Source organism: Nyctibius grandis, chromosome 5 (assembly GCF_013368605.1).
Source record: "Nyctibius grandis isolate bNycGra1 chromosome 5, bNycGra1.pri, whole genome shotgun sequence".
Lineage (NCBI taxonomy): Eukaryota > Metazoa > Chordata > Aves > Nyctibiiformes > Nyctibiidae > Nyctibius > Nyctibius grandis.
In genome coordinates, this window is record NC_090662.1 from 46,639,470 (window position 1) to 46,660,048 (window position 20,579).

A 20,579-nucleotide genomic window follows, 5' to 3' on the forward strand; every position below is an offset into this window, starting at 1 on the left:
TTATTGCGTAGTGTGGAGTTTAGAAACTTAGGACAGGAACCTTAACTCCATATGCAACGAGTTCAGCATCTCGGAACAGGTTTTCCAAAAGCTGGAATGGTAATTCTCAATGCTGCAAAATGCTGTAAAGACACTTCTGTCTTCGTGGTACCACCCCACTCCTGTCTTTGGGCTGCCTGCAGATGTCCTTGATGACTTGGGTTTCAGCATCCCTGAGCCCTCTTCTGAGAATAAGTGTGCCTGTATCCTTTCCATAAAGATACCTTTGCTGCTTTCCTTTCCTTGAGGAAGGAAAGATAGGAGTGAATATTCCTCATACAGTGATCTGTTCCTTCAAATAAGTACTCTCCCTGAAGGAGTTCAGGAAGATGCTTGGCTTTCTAGTCTTGTTTTTAGGATTGTTTATTTTTTACATCTTTAAAATGCTGGATAAAATATGTAAGTCATCACTATTTCTTCGGTTATTAATTAAAATGGGAGATAGATTCCTCTTACTTCCTCATCTGACCATGTTTTTGGATTAAAAATATTGCCTACAGGTGAGCACTACAGATGCTCAAAACCTACCCTTAGGAGATAGGTAAGTCAGTGCTTAGCATAAGTGTCCACAGTGGGGTAAGAATGCCACAAGATAAACTTTGGTAAACAGAAGCAGCTCTGATATATTCAGAAATTTTAGTGTATAGAGCTTAACTAAAAGATGTAGATGCCGAACACTTTGGTAAGATTGGGAATTGCATTCCTGACCTGTCATCCATTTCTGAAGTGGTCTTATGCAGCATTAGAAATTCTTTGTGGCTTTAAGGCTATTTTTACTAAGAGACAAAAAGACATTAGTGTAGAAGAGGAAGCAAGCAAAAAGGATCTGTTGCACATGTTTAGTCTGGTAAAGAAGAATAAACCTCAGTAGAAGTCAAGTATCTGTAAGACTTAGCAGCTTCAGCATGTAGACCAAAGTAGAGAGCTGTCAGAAACTTATCGAGGAAGGCTGAAGTAAATTGAACTGGGATTTAAAATGAACTTTTGGAACTTCAATGTGAATGAGAAAGGGTTGAGTTAAATATGTTCCCTGTCTTCTCTTTTGAAGAGAAGTGCATTACAGGTCTACATTTATTTTAATAAAGCTTGGAAGCTTTAGCTGATGTAAAACTATCAAATAGTATGCAAAAAAAGTGGTTAAAACTGTGGAAAGTCATAATTTAGCAGTCAGTAGTTCTGGTGACATATGTTGTTTCTTGTCGTGTTGCTCATAATTTGAGATGTTCGGTATCTAGCTTTGCTGTCTTGTTTTTATGAGCTACTTAAACCCTACAGATTTAATGAATCTCTCTAGACCGTGCACTAGAAAGAAGCCTTTTTAATGTGCCTGAGGCTTACGTAATATGAAAAATTGTTTAGGTCAGTCAGATTAGAATATAAGTTCACAAATTTAACTTTATAAAAGCAGAATATATTATTGGTGTATGGCTATCACTTTGTAAAAGGTTCAATTTAACAAATACATGATTTCGACTTACTACCTCAATTTCTTGCTACTATGAATTTGCTCTGTGCAGGTTCTTTCCAGGAAAATTTCACAAAAACAGTTGAATATAGGGAATAGAGTTAGTGTGGGTATTTTAGCGATTTAACGTTGGCTAAATGCTGGAAAGGGGAACTAAAAACGGTGGTTGGAGACAAACCTGAAACACTATAAGAGGGAGGAATGAAGACATGAAAAAGATATTTAATTTCTTATTAGTTGATAGCATTGCTTGAAAGGATGTTGTAGTTTTCAAGTTGAGTAAAAACCAGTATTACACGTGAACAGATAAATAAAGGACCCACAAACCTGAGGAGCACAAGTTTAAAGTGTAGGTATTCCAGAGTGGCATCTGAACCAGCACAGAGGTTGCTCACAACTATGGGAACATGTAGGTCTGGAGAACGGGGCACGTGCATATGGTGTACGCAATGAGTGAGGAAATGGGCTCGTGATATGACAACGAGGAGCGCAGCATTCCCTAAGGGTACCAGTCAGCAGGAATGTAAAAGCTGCAGTGCCATAAGCCTTTTTATGGAGAGATGTAGATGAAGTGATAAAGTTAATACTGAAACTTAACTACTTTAAGAATACTCATCATAGGTTTTTAAAAAATGATGAATTAGACCTAACATATGAAACTGGCAGAAAGTTTTGTTTTAAAAATTACTTCAAATGTTTATCTGCTCTTTGATTTGAGGACTAAAACCCCTGTTACATGATGAAAAGTCACATAGTCATGATTCATGAAGTTCAACAGTTTCAGGGAAAAAGACCCCAACTAAGTGTTACAATTACCACACTGTACTTTAAACTTGAAAAGTATGTAGAATAGGATCATTTAGAAATGAAGGAATAGAGCTATAGTATATGCTTTTGCTAATCCAAAATCTGAGTGCAAGGAATAAAAACGAATTGATTTTTCAGAGTAGCCAGCTGCTATTCCTGCCCACTACTCCAGCAGTATACAACTCCCAGGTATGTGACCGAAATAGGTCATGTGAGAGTTTCGGCTAAACCGAGCTCAATTAATAGGAGTCGCTGTATTTGCTGTTCACTCCCACGATTGCATATTGATCTGTTTGTGATTCTAATGCTCAGTAATGACTTTGTGCTTCTGTCGTTGCCACCTACTCCCTGGCAAACTCAGTGTTGCATCTGGGCACATAAAAAAGGCTGCTGCCCCATTTCTTTTTCTTGATGTGGTATGTTCAAAGTGAATAACAACTCCTAAAAGCTTGTTACATTACTAATGGCAACTACTTATTTAAGTAAAAGCTGTATCCTGTTCTGGTGGGGTCGTGTATAAAACTGACATTGGGCTGTAACTACTTCTTAGCATTTATTGATTCAGAAGTCTTTGCTGTGATCTGTCAATAAAAGTTGAAATAGTTATTGTAATATGAATAAGTTTATTCAAATAGTATCATGTTAGTAATAATTTTGAAGTATTTCTAATAAACGTGTTCAGCAAGGCTGAATTCAGTTAGTTCTCTCCATGAACTCAATGGCAGAGCACCTGAAGAAAAACAGTGAGAACATGCCAAGAGTCTGGTGCTGTGTCCCACCAAAATAGGTGATAGCCACTCTGTCTTACTGTTCATCTGTTAGTTTTCTCAGGATCTGTTGTGACTTCTGTCACCTTGACTAGTGAGGCCTGGATATGGAAAATGCACATCCCATTTCTCCTGAGCTTGTATTTTCCCTGCAGCTGCCCAGACAGCATGTGGAGGGATCCTGTCCGTGTTGTTCATCTTTGGGTGATGGCACCAACCTGGAGGCCGATGCCATTCTTGGAGATGAGAAGTTGTAGGGAAGAGGTGAAATGCATGGTCAAAGGCATTGCAACTTGAAGGCAGCGAATGTGAGTCAGGGAAATAGGAAGGAAAAGGGGAATGGATCTGGGAGTGAGTAATGGAAAGGAAGGGATGGAGGCACTCGTCTGCTTCATTTACTCCACAGTTTCCTATTAGTGCAGCAAATGAAGCTGGAATTCTACTGACAGTCTCCTTCACTATATAACCCAAATTAATCCCTAGAGCATCCTGTGCACTAAATGAAGCAGGATCCTGTGGAGAAAAATAGTAGAGCCTTAAAAAAAAAATTAAAGACTGTGGTGCACTAGGCGTCTGAATTAGCTTTGCGTTAGCAATCTCACTTCTGGCTTTTCTTAACTTTAGAGTACTTACCTTGGCAACCGTAGCATTTTGATCTCAAGTTTGGGGGAGAAGGAGGGTTGTGATAAATACAGAGAAATTACATGCACAACTGTGGAGTATGCAGGAAACATTCAACCTGCTATATTCCTATGTAAGTACAACTCCTGACCTCATTGTGTCACTGATTTGAGGAGACAATTTGCTTACTACTTAATCATCTTTACTTTCAAAATACTATGAAAAGGGAAGACTCACAGACAGAAACCTAGGAAGGGGGTTTCTTAAAGAATTGTAGAAGGGAGGTACTTGCAAAATAGCTGTTACAGTTACCATGAAAACGATTTATAAATCCTAGCACATCTCTTCAACGGTTTCATCTGTATTATGTAAATAGCTGTTGCTTCCAGGTGTGTTGACCCACCTAGCAGTCTGAAAGTGAGTGCTCTTTGTGAATTATTTAATAGTTGGATTACAAATATTAATCATAAAATGAACTGAAGCATTTTCTTAGAACACTTTTTTTGAATCGTGAGCTTTGTTTGCAGGTCTCTTAATGCAGCCTGGGACTGTAACTAATAGGTGTGCATGAAGAAAAACATTTCACTCTGCAGCCTTTTCCGCCCACATCTTTAGGGTTGCCAGAAATCCTATCTGTCAGCTAAAATGATGTTAAAGTTCTCCACTGCTCTAATCCAAGTATGACAGAGAATAGGATTAGCAGAAGCTGTTCAAATGTGATAAAATAAATGAATAAAAGTGAGTTGAAAAGGAAAGCACAATATTAGTGGAACATGACCCAATTATATATGTAAAAATGTACTCAACAAAATAGGTCAGAAACACTTGGCTAAATGTATTTACATACTGTTTTGAATGCAGAGTCTCTGCGTAGCTGTAATAGTATTATATAAGATTTTATCTGTGTATATTTATTTATAATGAACTCCCATAAATATATGTAATTGAAGTGAGGTACTGCAGTCTGACTCTTTTCTAGAATATGAAACTACATAAACCAGGACATCAAGTTCCTGCATCGATGCAGACTTCATATCTCTTCCTCTTTCTCTTCCACAACTCTGACAATAAAATTTCAGTAGGTAATTTATATAAATTGAGAAAATAAATTTGTTGATCTTGAAAGACTTGAGGTGCAACCAAAAGGAAAATGAAGTTAATTCTTCCAATAATTAATTTCCCCAGAAACAAGCTTTAATAGTGCTTCCAGATTAATAACACAATCTCAAAGGTGGGCATAGCTTCCTAAACAGTAGATCAATGTAACTCTTAACTCTCAGATTACATCATGAATTTTTTTATACTGAAAAAATATTAAATTAATCTGCTGATTGAAAGAGGCAACATGCACAGCTTACATTTTGAAGTTGTTATCCAGTTCTGGCAATATTAAGATACATTACAACTGTCTGCTCTCTTTCTCTAATGATAATAAAGTAAATATCTGACACGAACGGAAAAAGATAATGTTGTTTAGATCAGAAATAGCTATTTATTTTTGGTTCCTTTGTTTTGTCATCATGTGAATGACCCATCTCTATATGTTGATTAGAAAAGTCTAATTTTTGTAATCTTAAAATTAAAATATCTTTAAATATTTTTAGGTAACCAGAACTACTACCATTAATTGAAGAACATGGTAAATTAGAAATTTATAGGGCATTTGCTGGCATTTGGTTTAAAATCTGGGCTTATTTTCTTTGTTCTATAAATAAAAGTAGTCTGAAGGTCAGTGTCTTTAAAATAGCCATTGAACTTAAAAGTCAGAATTAGTTGAACAAGCAAGTGACCTTTTAGTGTATTATGAAGCTAGCTGAAAATGGTCTTTAAATCCTGCTTTATCATTCTCAAGCTCACAATTAGAGGCTGGGTTAACTCCTTCCTCAAGGAAGGTGAGAGCAAACAAGACAGCAGTGAACATGAGAACAGCAGTAGGGAGAAGGAAATCTGTGCTATCAAACTGCTAAAAACTTGAGCAATATGGATTGCTTTTATAGATAAGACTTCTAATGTAAGGAGGCTTTAAAATACTACTACTAGTAAATTCCTCTTTCCTGTGTTACAAGTTCTTTTTGAAACATTCAGAGGAAGAATGTGCTTTATTGTTTTATGGACAGCTATTTAGAGTAACTAGCTATTCCTAAGAAACCAGACATATATTTAAAATGAGTTTTTCATAGCTTCATTTTGACTTGGTGTCATTGGAAATACTTTACCAGATGGTACAAATCTATAGGAATTCATTGTCTTATCCACTGGAAATCCAGATACTAATAATGAATGGTCTCTTTCTGGTGTGAATTTAATCAACTGTAAATAATTATAGCAGGCAGAGGTGATATGGTTTGATTGTTAATAGCCAACACACCAAAATTATGAAATGTATGTTTTAGAAGTGACTTCCTACAGTTATACCAGGATTGGTATGTATTTGTCCAGTGGCAGAATTTGTCTCCCTATATGCAACAAACTCTATAGTATACTGTGGTTTTCTTGTGATGTGGTATCTAGAAGGAGACATCTTCCACCAGAGTAGGACGAGTGCCAACGTATAGTAGCTCAGCTTGGACTACTGTCGAACCTTCCCTCCTCCCTTTCTTCCCTGACTTTGTGGTCCTGCCCTGTCTTGTGCAATTTTTGCTCTTGTATGACTAGATGGTGTCAGTTCAAGGAACTGAGCCAACAGAAAGTGGATCTGGGAGAGGAAAAATAGTAATTATTTTGGTGGGCTCAGATCACTGGACTTGCTCATAACCTACTCATTTGAGCGTGAGTGCCAGTGCAAAGGAAGAGGCACAACTGCATGGCCAAGCGCAGGGAGAAGAGCAGGAGGCTGGAAGCCTTCGTTTAGATGCTGCTATGGAGCTGTACAGTAAGTAGTAACTTTCTAGACGAGTTGAGGGGCTAATAGCAATCAGGATTGACTTGCCTTGTTATGTGGTTGGAGAGGGAAGGGAGATGATTATTTCTTCTTGTTGCAAATCTACTTTTAACTGTTTGTAATAGAGCAGAGTACACCTTTTCTTTTATTGCTAAATCCTGTCTGTTAAAAGGGTTGATTTGGCACTTATCTTGAAGGAAGTACCTTGCATTATGTTTGGGATATCACGCTTTCCCAGTTCGGCATTCCAAAATGTCTTTCTCTGCATAACTGCATCTATAAAGCATCTTGACTTTTTTTTTTTTTGGATAATCATTCTTCCCAGTATGATACACAGACTAATAACTTATAAATGATTACATCAGTACATTCATGCATAGAAGTAAAGCAAATCTAGTATTCCCTTCTGTAATGTATCCTGACCATGTTATTAATCCAGGCATTAGCGTAGGGCACTAGGCAACTTGGCACTTGATGGTGCAAAATGCTAATTTCAAAGGGAGCTCCAGATTTTATGCCTTGATACAATTCCTTGTAAACCCATGTATGTATTCAGAAAGATGGTGGAAAATAAGAAGTTCTTGCCTGTACACTGTCAAATGTCACTTCATAAAACTTCTAATTTCAGGTGACTGATAATGAATGTGCTCACACAATATAAATGGCCAAAGTCACTTCTTTCATTTGCTTCAGTAGATGGCAGCTGAGAACTGGGATTCTTGGCTTTGGACCAGTGCACAACAGAAGAAACAGGATGGATAAATAAATAGCTCTTTATCAACAAATTTTCGGTTTCCAGTCTTTGTTCTCTGAAGAAACTTGTATGGGCCATTCCTTTATTTACTTTACCTAGTTGTACAAATATTAAATGTTTACTCTGCTATGAATATCAACAACTTCTAATGACCTTCTTAGCAGAAACTCTACTGTATCTGTGTTTTAGTTGGATTTGAAATCTGGCTCATGAATAATTCTTAGTAGACAGGCTTAAAATCAATGGGACTTGTGTTTCTAAAAGACCTTTGCTTCACACCCTTAGAGTTTAGCAGTTAACACTTTCTTATCATTGCATCCATGTTGCATGTGCCACTTACCAGTGTGATCAGGACTTTCTTTGCAGTTGGACCTCTGTGCATTGTTGTTTTTTTTTTTTATTATTCGGGGTGTTGGAAAAGTTGCATTTCCCATGATCTTGATGAATGACCCCATCTTTTTGGGACTTGCCATTATAGAGAGGGAACAAGGTAACTGAGAAGCGGAGGACATAGAAGATGGACCTGAGCAGGGATACATGGGAATGAGTAATCCAAAATTACTCTGTAAGACTGCTTTTTTTTTTCATTGGACAGGGGCAATCTGGACATTTTCTTTTAAGTTTAATGTGACGACATTAAAAAGTCATTACTTTGAAACTGCTGAACTGGATCGTCATACCTGCTGTTGCTTTACCTGGGGAAAACTGTAATTTAGAAATCTTGTCACAGATATCTCAAAATAACTGGGCATTCTTTATAATCTCTGCACTTACGATTTTATTTATAAGTTTTATATGACATCTGAGATCCTGACAAACACTGAAGTCTAACGCCCCCACTTCAAGGTGTGATCTCTTTGCTCCATCCATGTAATGAGATCTCAGCTCCTGTGAGAGTTAGATACACCAGTGGATCTAGTTCTGCACTCAAATGAGGCACTCAAAATCTATTGCTACTTATTTAATGCTAGTTTAACTGGCTTTTTGAAGACCATCTGCTGAATTCCTTGCAGGGTTGGGAATGGACTATGCATTTGAGTCCAATTTCAAAGACTTTTCCACTTGGACTTAGGTCAGTGTTGAAGCATTTAACAAATACAGTGACATAAACCTTGCAGATACCTGTTGAAGCAAGCAAGTACTGTTAGCCCTGGTTTAACAGATGGTTAATCTTAGAATATGTGCTTGTTTCCTCTTTACTAGTACCACAGACAGCTTTGCCAGTGTTGAGTAACTCCTGTCTGGTGAAACTGAGGATGTGGTTCACAACTTCAGCTGCTGTTCTGAAGCCAAAGTTTGTCATTGTCAAATAACTTCTCCCTTGTGTTCAGATGTCTAACATCCATACTAAAATTTAAGTGAGATGCTTCACTATTCAACAAAATAAAAGAAAATCCCCAAATTACTGAATGAAAGCTGCTAAAGTTTTTCTGCAGTATTTTCTATATATATATTTTTTTTTTAGGTCTTCTTGAAATTTTTAAAACCTGACAGACCTGAAGAAAATATCAGTGCCTTAAAGTATTGTCTCCCATTAATTTATTAAGCTAAGCTGTAGCTATTTCATCTAGGCATCTTGTCCTCCTTAAAATAAACTTTGATAGTGCTACCTGTCAAAAGCCCTGATGGAACTACTGGCTGCCTGGCAGTGAAAGACTCTAATAAAATGTTTCTAACAAAAATAACCTGAAAATAGGAAAAGGAGCACGTCTTCTAGGAAAAGCCATTTGAGATATGCTACAGTCTTGCTTATTTTTGTTACCTGGTTTGTTTTCTTGTTTTACTAAAGCTGTAGGTACTGATTTAGGCTTAAAGAGTCTGAAAGAGGGGAAAGCAGGAATGTGCCTTGAGCGTGTGTGGTGTGAGGTTTTTTTTGGGTTTTGTTTTTCTTCTGTGTGTTAAACCCCCACTCCTGAGTATTTTGATGCTGAATGTTTCTTCTCCATCTATAGTGGAAATGTAGAAACTTGGAGGGGTAAAAAAAAGGTAATTGGGCTTTGCAAATCTAAAAAAGCAACTGTGTGATGTCATGTAGGCCAGGGCACGAGAGACAGTTGAAAACTGCTTGTTGTTTTGCTTTGTCTGTATAGCTTGTGGTGTTTTGTTGTTATTACAGTGCCTTCTGTCTCATAGACCATTTGACTGAGTGCTTGCATTGAGAGTGGTTCTTAATGGAAGACGGTGAACGTTTATCGTGCTGTTTGGACGGCAAGTCTCAGAAAACAGATGAGAACAATATGCTGGTGGCAGTGATCAATTTACAACTTAGGATCCTTCTTTATTTTTTATTTTGGTAAACAGAAAATGTGGACATTATTGAAGTTTTTCTCCCTTAGACAAGGGAGGAAACGGGCACTGTAAATCCAGACTGAAGCTTGGGTTGCGCTTGTGCGAGAACTTGGTTTTTCATGCAGCAGTGAAATGACCGTGAGGTGCGGGTTAGGACAGACACCTCCTCATCAGACCAACTGACCTGTTGGTGAGTGCCTCCATGTGAACCTGATTCATCTTCACCTTGAGGGTAAAATGAGCAGAGCCAGCAGAATTGTCATGCGGGTACTGCATAAATGCTATTCCAAGGACTTATGCCTTAAGCTTTAATCACTTATTTAAAAAAACTTTTATTTCATTAATGTTTTAAAATTGATGATCAGTTTTTAAGAATAGGTTAGTATGCAGAAATTATTAAAACTAAAACCTACCTCCCTGTCTCTAGCCTATTATTCCTTTCATTCGCTTTTGCACAAGTACCACACTGACAGACTACACTTTAAAATTTCAAAGTATACATGGGATTTGGAAACAGCATAATTCTTTTATATCTTCTTCTTTATTCTATTCTTCTTTTCATTATGTTACTTCTATCTTTTCGTCAGTAAAATGGAGTTGTTAAAACATTGTTAATAATGCTGTTGTTAATGCTGCTTGTTAAAACATTTTGTTCTGCTCACACCAAGCCGAAACAGTTTGTAGGATGAGATAGTAACTAGAAGCATCTGTTTTCTGTCACAAGGAAGGTGGAGATCAAGCCAAAACATAATGTTGTCTTCTCTGCCTCTGAAGTCCTGGGAGGTCTGGTTGCAAGGCTCTGCTGAAGAGATGGGTGGTGTTATACGTGGTGTCATTTATTAGCTGTTATAACACGTCCATTTATGGACACTGATAGTTGGTTTCTGATAGTGGATTTTAGCTCAAGGAATAATGGTTAAAATCTTAATAGGCCGGTGTTTTTACTGAGTTGGCCTGATAGTGGCATTTACTCACAGCGACTATAGCGTTTTATGCTAAGTGTTGTTCAAGTGTGTGTGTATATTTGTGATTTGAATTACAAAGAATCAGCACTGTTGCTGCTGAGGTCTGTTGCTCCACTGGAAACTTTTGGGGCTTTTTATAAACAGGGGAAATCGCTCACCTTTCCTCAAAAGCTTTCCTTAAAAGATTTTTTTCAAAAGCCAGCTTCTCTTTGAATGAAGAAAATACTACAGAATTCCATATTGCTGTTACTGTACAGGTAGCAAATGGCTGAGTAGGTACCAGAAACCATGAAACCAAAGCTCTAACAGCAGAAAAATGGTAGACAGACCCCATTCTTCAGACAGCAGTTACCAGGCTCACGTGGCTGCTGTTCTTTGCAATGCTGCTATCCCCTTCAACGTGAAAATCGTTAAAATATGCTATTGTTTGAAATACAAGAACTTGCAAAGAGATTATCAATACCGTATCTACTTATAAGGCTGTAGTTTCAGTCTCTCAGGTTTACAGTGCAGCCTTGAAGAACAAAACAATGGTTATAGTTTATTAGTTCCTAAATCCTCATTTGAAGCTGCATGGGCCTTTGAACTACACTTGAGACTGTTCTATTTATTTTAATTTCATTTATTTCCATCACATCCACCTTTCATCCAAACATCCTCTGATAACTTTATTTCAGTTAACACTGCATATTGTAATTTGGGCTGCTGGCTTGCTGATGAATGTTTGGATTTATAAAATAATACTTTTATCTATATCTGATTTCAACCCATTTAAAGCCTATGTTTCAACAAAAAAAAAATATCTTCTTTCCAATCAGTAAATCTGTCACACATGTTGAGTCCAACATATCCTGCAGAAAATCTTAGCTTTCTTTGTAGAGAAGAAAAATAAGTGTGTGTGTATATATATATATATATATATAGTGCATATAGACATAAAATATGTATAAAATAGCAATAAAAGCCCTTGCATGCCAAAAGGAAAGTTTTCATGTTGTAGCACTTGATATAGAGTTCAACTCAATCTGGAAGTCATATGAGGCTTAGCAGTTGTGGGATATGTCTGAGGCACATTGCATATTCTGCCCATGAAAGGAAACAGAAAGATGTCATGACACAGTCTCCTCTCAGGTAACCTCTGAGATGGTAACATGAGTGGTAAGAAGGGAAGAGAACTGTGAAACTATAAACAAGCACTTCAATTAAAATTGTCTATCAGGAAGGTCTTGATGATCACTCAAGCTTTGCTTTAACAAAGTGCAAATTCCAAATAAAATACTTTGTAATTACATTTTTATGGAAGACTGATTTATCTGAGGAAAAGGAATGTTTTTGTGGTAAATTAGCTTTTCTTACTTAAATTTGAGTTCTGTGGTGTGATTTGCAGAGTCAATTAAAATAATTGTGTAACTTACAGGTTAAGTATTATATCAACATTTAGGAAACACGAATGTGAGCTTTGATACAAAACTTATATGCTGCTACTGCTAGGTTTTACTGAAGTAATTAAAATGATCAGAATAGGAATTAATTTAGGCCATGTGTGAAATGATCAAAAGTATATACTTGTTTCTTTAGAAAAAGTAACACATGGAAAGTTACTTTATTTGTCAGCGTCTTCACAGAGCTTTTTCTCTTTAACTACAGTAGCTGACATGTTTTGAAATTCATCTTCTTTTATAATTTTAATTTTATATTTGAAATGTTGCATTGCTAAAAAAGTTACTGATCAGAATAACTTTTTGACAATATTGGTTCATCTTGGTTTTACTTCTAGATAGGTGTTTGAAAATGGCAGTCAGCTTGTTTAAACAGGAAAAAAAAGCAAAGAAAACCCTTCAAACCCCTTCAAAAGCACAGGGACCAGAAGGATGTTATGTCTGTGGATGATTAGCAATCAACTTGGAGAAATAACAAATGCATCACAAAGCTTATTTACAGGGGTCAAGGGAAGCCCTGCAACAAAACACGTGATGTGCACACCCTGCAATGCTACCCAAAATGTGTTAAGAGATACAAACATCTTTTCTAATCCTTCTGCCCAAGGCTGATTTTCCTTTGGAAAGTGCAATAAAGTAGCATAATAATTAAAATTTACAGTACAAAAGATGAAGCAACGCAGGATTCTAGATTAGTTCCAGTTGTTCCAATTTCAACATCAATAACCTGAAGTAGTATCTAACTGTTCTAAAGATGAAGTATACCCTCTGAAAATCATAACTGAATTATTCAACCAGAAAAACATTAAACTAGAGATAATTCTGGTTGCTATTTTTCACTATGGTTCAGAGGGCTAATGGTTTGGTTTGTAGTGGGATACCAGAGCAGGTAATAGTGATGCTGAGGGGGCTGTTAAGCTGATTACGTGCACAGTCATGTTTTTTTCCTTGTTAGACAAAAACTTCTATTCATGTATTTATACTAATCAACAAATGCATTTTAAAGCAATTATCTACAGAAGTGTTTGTAATTATGAAGTGCATTAATCAACAGTTCTGATCTGTCTGATTAGTAATTTTTAATCATAAGCAAAGAAGAAAACACAGATGTATTGTAAATAAAAAAGTAATTGAACTCCATAATCTGGGCTGTGTTCGGATGTATGCAGAGAAACAGTCGGAATGGCCTAGACGAGTTGATGGAAGATGTGAGAGCACATTGGTTTGCCCAGGATTGAAATGAGCCAGTCACACAAGGATGGCTCTCAGTCAGCCACCCCTCCATGCTGCTTCGTTACTGTCCAGTATTCCACCTTGTATTTTCAGCACTGAAATAACATCCTACAGTGGTGCCTGAATGTGTATGAGCAGGTTTCTTGCTTTGGTGGGTTTGCTGTTTTTTTGTAATAAAAGAAAAAAACACCTTAAAAAAAACCCCAAAGCAAAACCAAACCCTGTCTTGTCCTATTTAAACACCCGGTTTGAGTCGCCTTGGGCTCTTCTACAACTGGTTTCTCCCCCTTTGTGGTCAGGCTTCTTTCTCTGAGCTGGGGGCAGGGGGAAATAAGTCTGTTGCAATATGTTGGTGGAGATGGTGGACTTGGCCAAAAAGTGTATAGAGATAATAATTTTATTAACTTTTTATTAAAATAACTCATCTTTGTTTTCTCACTTCTTCACATATTTCTTTAATCATCAACCATGTACTGGGAGGAAGCTATAAGTAAAATACTGTATTGGCTATTTATTTTAATACTTAGCTATAGTACTGGTAAATACTTAGCTTTATATTACATCTATCCTTTTTATTAGGAAGCCTTTGAAAACAGAATTTACCCTAATCCAATGCATGTAATTTTTCTGACAGAGAATGACTTGGTAATGTCATCATGTTAATAAACAGCGATCAAAACCAGCCATTAGAATTCACATATCTAATGAAGATATTCTTGTTTTATTTCTCTGATTATTTTCATGAATTTTGTGCTGCTGACAGTAAATATCTATTTATTTGGTTAATAGTAAATACGATTCCAGAAGTTAAGTGATGTTAAGGTGTAGTCATGGCATTAATTATGAAGAAGTATTTTTGCCCAGAATGAGTCTTTAATACCTTTAGGATATCATTCTTCAGTTTACAGTTCTAAGATTTCCTTTGCCACACTCTGGAAGATTATCAATGAATTTGTCTTGGTGTTTGCGTGACATTAGAAGGAGACCTTTTTCTCCTAAAAAACCCCGTCGTTTTCTCCTAAAAGCATTTCCATGTTTGATAAATATCTCTCTCCCAGGGATTGTCAGGTGCTGTGTTATGGTAGTGGTATGGTTTAACCTACTTTCACATTGCTCTCACTGGGTAAACAGCTGTTCTGAAACAGCACGTCAGTATTTGCACACAGTCTAAATGAAATGCCCAGCTGCTCTTGAGATCCGGCCACACAACTGTGTGGGTAAAGAAGCATGCATCTCTCCTTCTCACAAGTCCCCCATGTTCACTCGCATCATTTTACACAGTTGTAAAATAACATAGGGCAGACCTCATCTGATCCCGTATGAAGACAACAACGTTCACAGAATTCAGCGTGAGTAGGTGAAGAGTATCCAGGTCTTGACCAAAACAAGTCTCACAATGCTTATGCGTAAGAAAACGTCAATATTGCTAGCAAATTTTGATCACAATCTATCTGTATGGCGTGTTGCGGAATATTGAAGGGCAATTTTGGTAACTGCTTCCTCAGATCATCCCCTTGACTAAGTTCAGAACAAAGGAGAGTGTGAGTGGTCAGTAGTATGAAACTGCCTCAGTCCCTGTGTCCTTTATAACTAAACTTATTTCATAGTAGGAAAATTATCGCGGATATATAGTTTTGATTGGGCATAAAAATGGAAGAAAGGAAAACCAAGCTGTGTTACTTTCTTAAACTGTGTATAGCTACCTCCTCCACAAGGAAGAAGAGAAGAGTTTTAGTGGTTGGAGACTCCTTCCTAAAGGGAACTGAGGGCCCAATATGCAGAGCTGACCCCCATCACAGGGAGGTCTGCAGTCTGCCTGGAGCCCGAATCAGGGATATCACCAGGAAACTCCCCATCCTGGTGAAGGCCACAGACTACTACCCCCTGCTGATCTTCCAGACAGGTGGGGAAGAAGCTGCATCCCGTAGTGTGAGGGGGATGAAGAAAGACTACAAGGCCCTAGGACGGTTGGTGAAAGAATCTGGGGCACAAGTTGTTTTCTCCTCCCTCCTTCCATTTTCAGGTGATGAAGTGGGATGGAATAGTGGATTCTCTCTATAAATGCCTGGCTACGAGACTGGTGCTACAGGCAGAGCTTTGGGTTCTTTGATAATGCCTGGTTTTATAAGATACCAGGCGTGACGGTAATACATGGGAAAGGTTTATGTCGTAGGGGCAAAAGGGTTCTGGGACAGGAATTAGCAGAGCTCATTCGGAGAGCTTTAAACTAGATTCGAAGGGGGATGGGGTAGTAGCTGGGCTTGCACCACTGGGGCAACGCTCTAGTGTTGAGGTAGACCAGGAGGCCTCCCATCCCCCTGGGGTGAAATTGGTGTGCTCAGCTCGCTCCCTGAAATGCCTGTACACCAATGCACGCAGCATGGGGAATAAACAGGAGGAGTTGGAAATCCGTGTTCGGTCGGGGGGCTATGATCTAGTGGCAATTACAGAGACTTGGTGGGACACCTCACATGACTGGAATGTGGTCATGGATGGCTATGTCCTGTTCAGGAAAGACAGGCCACTAAGGAGAGGTGGTGGAGTTGCTCTTTATGTGAGTGAGCAGCTAGAATGTATTGAGTTCTGTCCAGGGGCGGATCAGGAGCGAGTTGAGAGTTTGTGGGTGCGAATTAAGGGGCAGGCTGGCAGGGGTGATGCTGTTGTGGGTGTCTATTACAGGCCACTGGATCAGGATGAGGAGGGTGATGAGACCTTCTACAGGCAGCTGAGAGCAGTCTTGCAATTACAGGGTCTGGTTGTTGTGGGGGATTTCAACTACCCTGATATTTGCTGGGAGGCCTACTCAGCCAGCCATCCTCAGTCCAGGAGGTTCCTCCAGTGCATTGATGATAACTTTCTGATGCAAATGGTGGATGAGCCAACTAGGAGAGGAGTGCTGCTGGATCTTATCCTCACTAACAAGGAGGGTCTGGTTGAAGCGGTGAAGGTTGAGGGCAGCCTTGGTTGTAGTGACCATGAGATGGTAGAGTTCAGGATCTCATGTGGCAGGAACAGACTAGCTAGCAGAATCACAACCCTGGACTTCAGGAGGGCCAACTTTGGCCTTTTCAAGCAATTGCTAGGGGAAATCCCATGGGACAGGGTACTAGAAGGTAAGGGGGCTCAAGATAGTTGGTTAGCATTCAAGGACTGCTTCTTCCGAGCTCAAGATCAGAGCATCCCAGCAGGTAGGAAGTCAAGGAAGGGTACCAGGAGACCTGCATGGTTAAACAGGGAACTGCTGGGCAAACTCAAGTGGAAGAAGAGGGTGTACAGATCATGGAAGGAGGGGCTGGCCACTTGGGAGGAATATAAGTCTGTTGTCAGAGGATGTAGGGAGGCAACTAGGAAAGCTAAGGCCTCCTTGGAATTAAACCTTGCAAGAGAGGTCAAGGACAACAGAAAGGGCTTCTTCAAATACATTGCAGGTAAAGCCAACACTAGAGGCAATGTAGGCCCACTGATGAATGAGGTGGGGGCCCTGGAGACAGAGGATAAAAAGAAGGCGGAGTTACTGAATGCCTTCTTTGCCTCTGTCTATACTGCTGGAGGCTGTCCTGAGGAGCCCCAGACCCCTGAGGCCCCAGAAGAAGTCAGGATAGAGGAGGAATCTGTCTTGGTTGATGAGGGCTGGGTCAGGGACCAATTAAGCAATCTGGACGTCCATAAATCCATGGGCCCTGATGGGATGCACCCGCGGGTGCTGAGGGAGCTGGTGGAAGTCATTGCTAGGCCACTCTCCATCATCTTTGCTAAGTCGTGGGCAACGGGAGAGGTGCCTGAGGACTGGAGGAAAGTGAATGTCACTCCAGTCTTCAAAAGGGCAAGAAGGAGGACCTGGGTAACTATAGACCGGTCAGCCTCACCTCCATCCCCGGAAAGGTGATGGAACAACTTGTCCTCGGTGCTGTCTCTAGGCACATCAAGGACAGGGGGATCATTAGGGGCACTCAGCATGGCTTCACCAAGGGGAAGTCATGCTTAACCAACTTGATAGCCTTTTATGAGGACATAACCCAGTGGATAGATGATGGTAAAGCTGTGGATGTGGTCTATCTTGATTTCAGTAAAGCGTTTGACACGGTCTCCCACAGCATCCTCGCAGCTAAACTGAGGAAGTGTGGTCTGGATGATCGGGTAGTGAGGTGGATTGTGAACTGGCTGAAGGAAAGAAGCCAGAGAGTGGTGGTCAATGGGACAGAGTCCAGTTGGAGGCCTGTGTCTAGCGGAGCCCCTCAAGGGTCGGTACTGGGACCAGTTCTATTCAATATATTCATTTATGACTTGGATGAGGGATTAGAGTGCGCTGTCAGCAAGTTCGCTGATGACACAAAACTGGGAGGAATGCCTGACACACAGGAAGGCTGCGCAGCCATTCAGAGGGACCTGGACAGGCTGGAGAGTTGGGCGGGGAGAAATTTAATGAAATATAACAAGGGCAAGTGTAGAGTCCTGCATCTGGGCAAGAACAACCCCATGTATGAGTACAAGTTGGGGACAGACCTGTTGGAGAGCAGCGTAGGGGAAAGGGACCTGGGGGTCCTAGTGGACAACAGGATGACCATGAGCCAGCAGTGTGCACTTGTGGCCAAGAAGGCCAATGGCATCGTGGGGTGTATTAGAAGGGGTGTGGTTAGCAGGTCGAGAGAGGTTCTCCTCCCCCTCTACTCTGCCCTGGTGAGGCCGCATCTGGAATATTGTGTCCAGTTCTGGGCCCCTCAGTTCAAGAAGGACAGGGAACTGCTGGAGGGAGTCCAGCGCAGAGCCACAAAGATGATTAAGGGGGTGGAACATCTCCCTTATGAGGAGAGGCTGAGGGAGCTGGGTCTCTTTAGCTTAGAGAAGAGGAGACTGAGGGGTGACCTCATTAATGTTTATAAATATGTAAAGGGCAAGTGTCATGAGGATGGAGCCAGGCTCTTCTCAGTGACATCCCTTGACAGGACAAGGGGCAATGGGTGCAAGCTGGAACACAGGAGGTTCCACTTAAATTTGAGGAAAAACTTCTTTACGGTGAGGGTGACCGAACACTGGAACAGGCTGCCCAGAGAGGTTGTGGAGTCTCCTTCTCTGGAGACATTCAAAACCCGCCTGGACGCGTTCCTGTGTGATATGGTCTGGGTAATCCTGCTCCGGCAGGGGGATTGGACTAGATGATCTTTCGAGGTCCCTTCCAATCTCTAATATTCTGTGATTCTGTGTAACTTGAATCTTTTCCCTTCAGTCTTTTATATAAACAGTATTTTCTTAGCACTTTATGTAGTGCTTTTCAGGTTCAAAGCCCTTTACACAAATTATTTTAATTAGTTTTTACATCTCCTCTGAGAGACGTAAGTAAATATCATTATCCTCATTTTTACAGACAGGGACTCTCATCGGGAGAGGTTAAGTAACTTGCCCAAGGCCACGAGGGGGAATATTGTCATTGCTAGTCCTGGAAACTCAAGGGCTGCTATATTCTCAGTCCTTTACTTTGTTTGCTAGATGGCAGCTTGAGTTGTTAGAGGTTACTCCTGCATTACAGAAATACATTCTGTGATTTTTCTCTCTTTGGCCTTAGCAATAGTTTAAACAAGGAAGAAATCAGATTTTCTATAGTCAGATTATAGCATAGTAACACAGTCTCCTTCCCCAGAAATGTCAAGTTACTTCCCTGCTATGTCTATAATTAAGTAGAAAAGGTGGTAGGCAATGCCCGTGACAGTTTTTCCATTGGATACTGCCCAGTCCACAGTCACTTTGTCAGTTCAGGTAATGTTATGCCTGCAGCTCTGCTTTATGGGAGGCGCAGAAAATGCAACCTATGGAGATTTTTCCAAGTTGTGTATGTTGGACCTCAGAAAAATACAAATACTGACTGTGTGTACTTCAGCAGAGTGTTCTTTTCTTACATAAAGAAGATAAAAAAGCAGGGATCGATGGGTTTGTATTTAAGTAATTCAATATACCATGTTACTTTTGTTATTGTGGTTTGGAGGCTATTTTATTGTATATCTGCAAAAAGAGTTCTGTTTCTTGGTCTTGTCCTCAACTGGAGGATGTTTAAAGAACTGAGTTTGCTGATTGAATTTTCTGTTTCTTGAGAAGGTTAGTCACAATGTAAAGAATTTAAGGGACTCGGAAGACTAGTCGATATTATATTTTAAAAGGATAACAGATGGAAAAGAATGGTAAGGAACCTTGATACTTTAGAAATATATTACATGTCTCCTAACAACTATACCATAAAAAAAATGGAAGTGTAGCAAAGATATATATTATGTAGGTAATGTTACTATAGCTGGTGACCCTTATTCTCCACAGAGTGCCACTGGCTGTTAGGATGTGCTAACATTAGCATAGTGTTACAGTGCAGGATGCTGAGGCTCAAGTCACCAATAATTGGGGAAGAGGGTGAACACTTGCAGGTGTCCAGTCAGACAAAGAAGTGATGGAGGACAAATGGGAAGAGGAAGGTCTCTTAAGGAAGCTTCTCTGAGCTGCAGTTGTAATGATTAGGACAAGAGCTCAAACTTAGGAGAGAGCTCATGCCCTCTCTTGTCCGAACGGAGGCAGACATTTTCTTCGGTAACTTGAGCTTTAATTATTGTGAGATTTTTCTGTCATGTTTTCCTTGTTTCACAAGGAGAGATGTTGAACTTGAATGATTTACCTTTCCAGAGACACTTGCTTCTTTCTGAGATATCTTAGATGGTGTGAGATTTGTCCATGGGGCTGCCAGGTGCTGCACAAGAGCCATCAGAAATCTGCAGCCCACTGCAGTGGCAGGTGGGCTTCTGGGAGATGCTTGGTGTACCCGAGGGTATGCGTATGTCAGGTAGCACCCTGCACCTTGCCGGGGCCCCCCTGATTGTATTTTCCACATCCTGTAAAACACATAACAGATTATAAACCTCTCAGTTACATTGCACAGGCATTTATACCAGAATGGAAAGATGAAAAAGTGGAAGGAGCCCAAGCAAGACAGTGACATAACACGCTTTATGAATCCAAGTGAAGGAAAAAATACGGAGTGTTTTGCCAGACGTTCTGGAAACTGTGCTCAGCATATGTGCGGCAAGAGAGTTCTGATTAACTACCAGCGGGGTGGCAAAGTTAGTCATCGGTTGAAGTGTTAGGTAATTTTTCATGTAAATGATTAAAATAACCAGAGTCGTTATGGATAGTTAGTATATAAAGCTTGAAAAAATAAATTGTCATTGGCTAGCATACTATCCCCACTTCCAAACACACATACTCCCTTTTATATTGAGCTGTGGATTATTTTGTCTTTAAATTCAAGCAAAGTCTGTACAGGAAGAATCAAATCACATAACTGT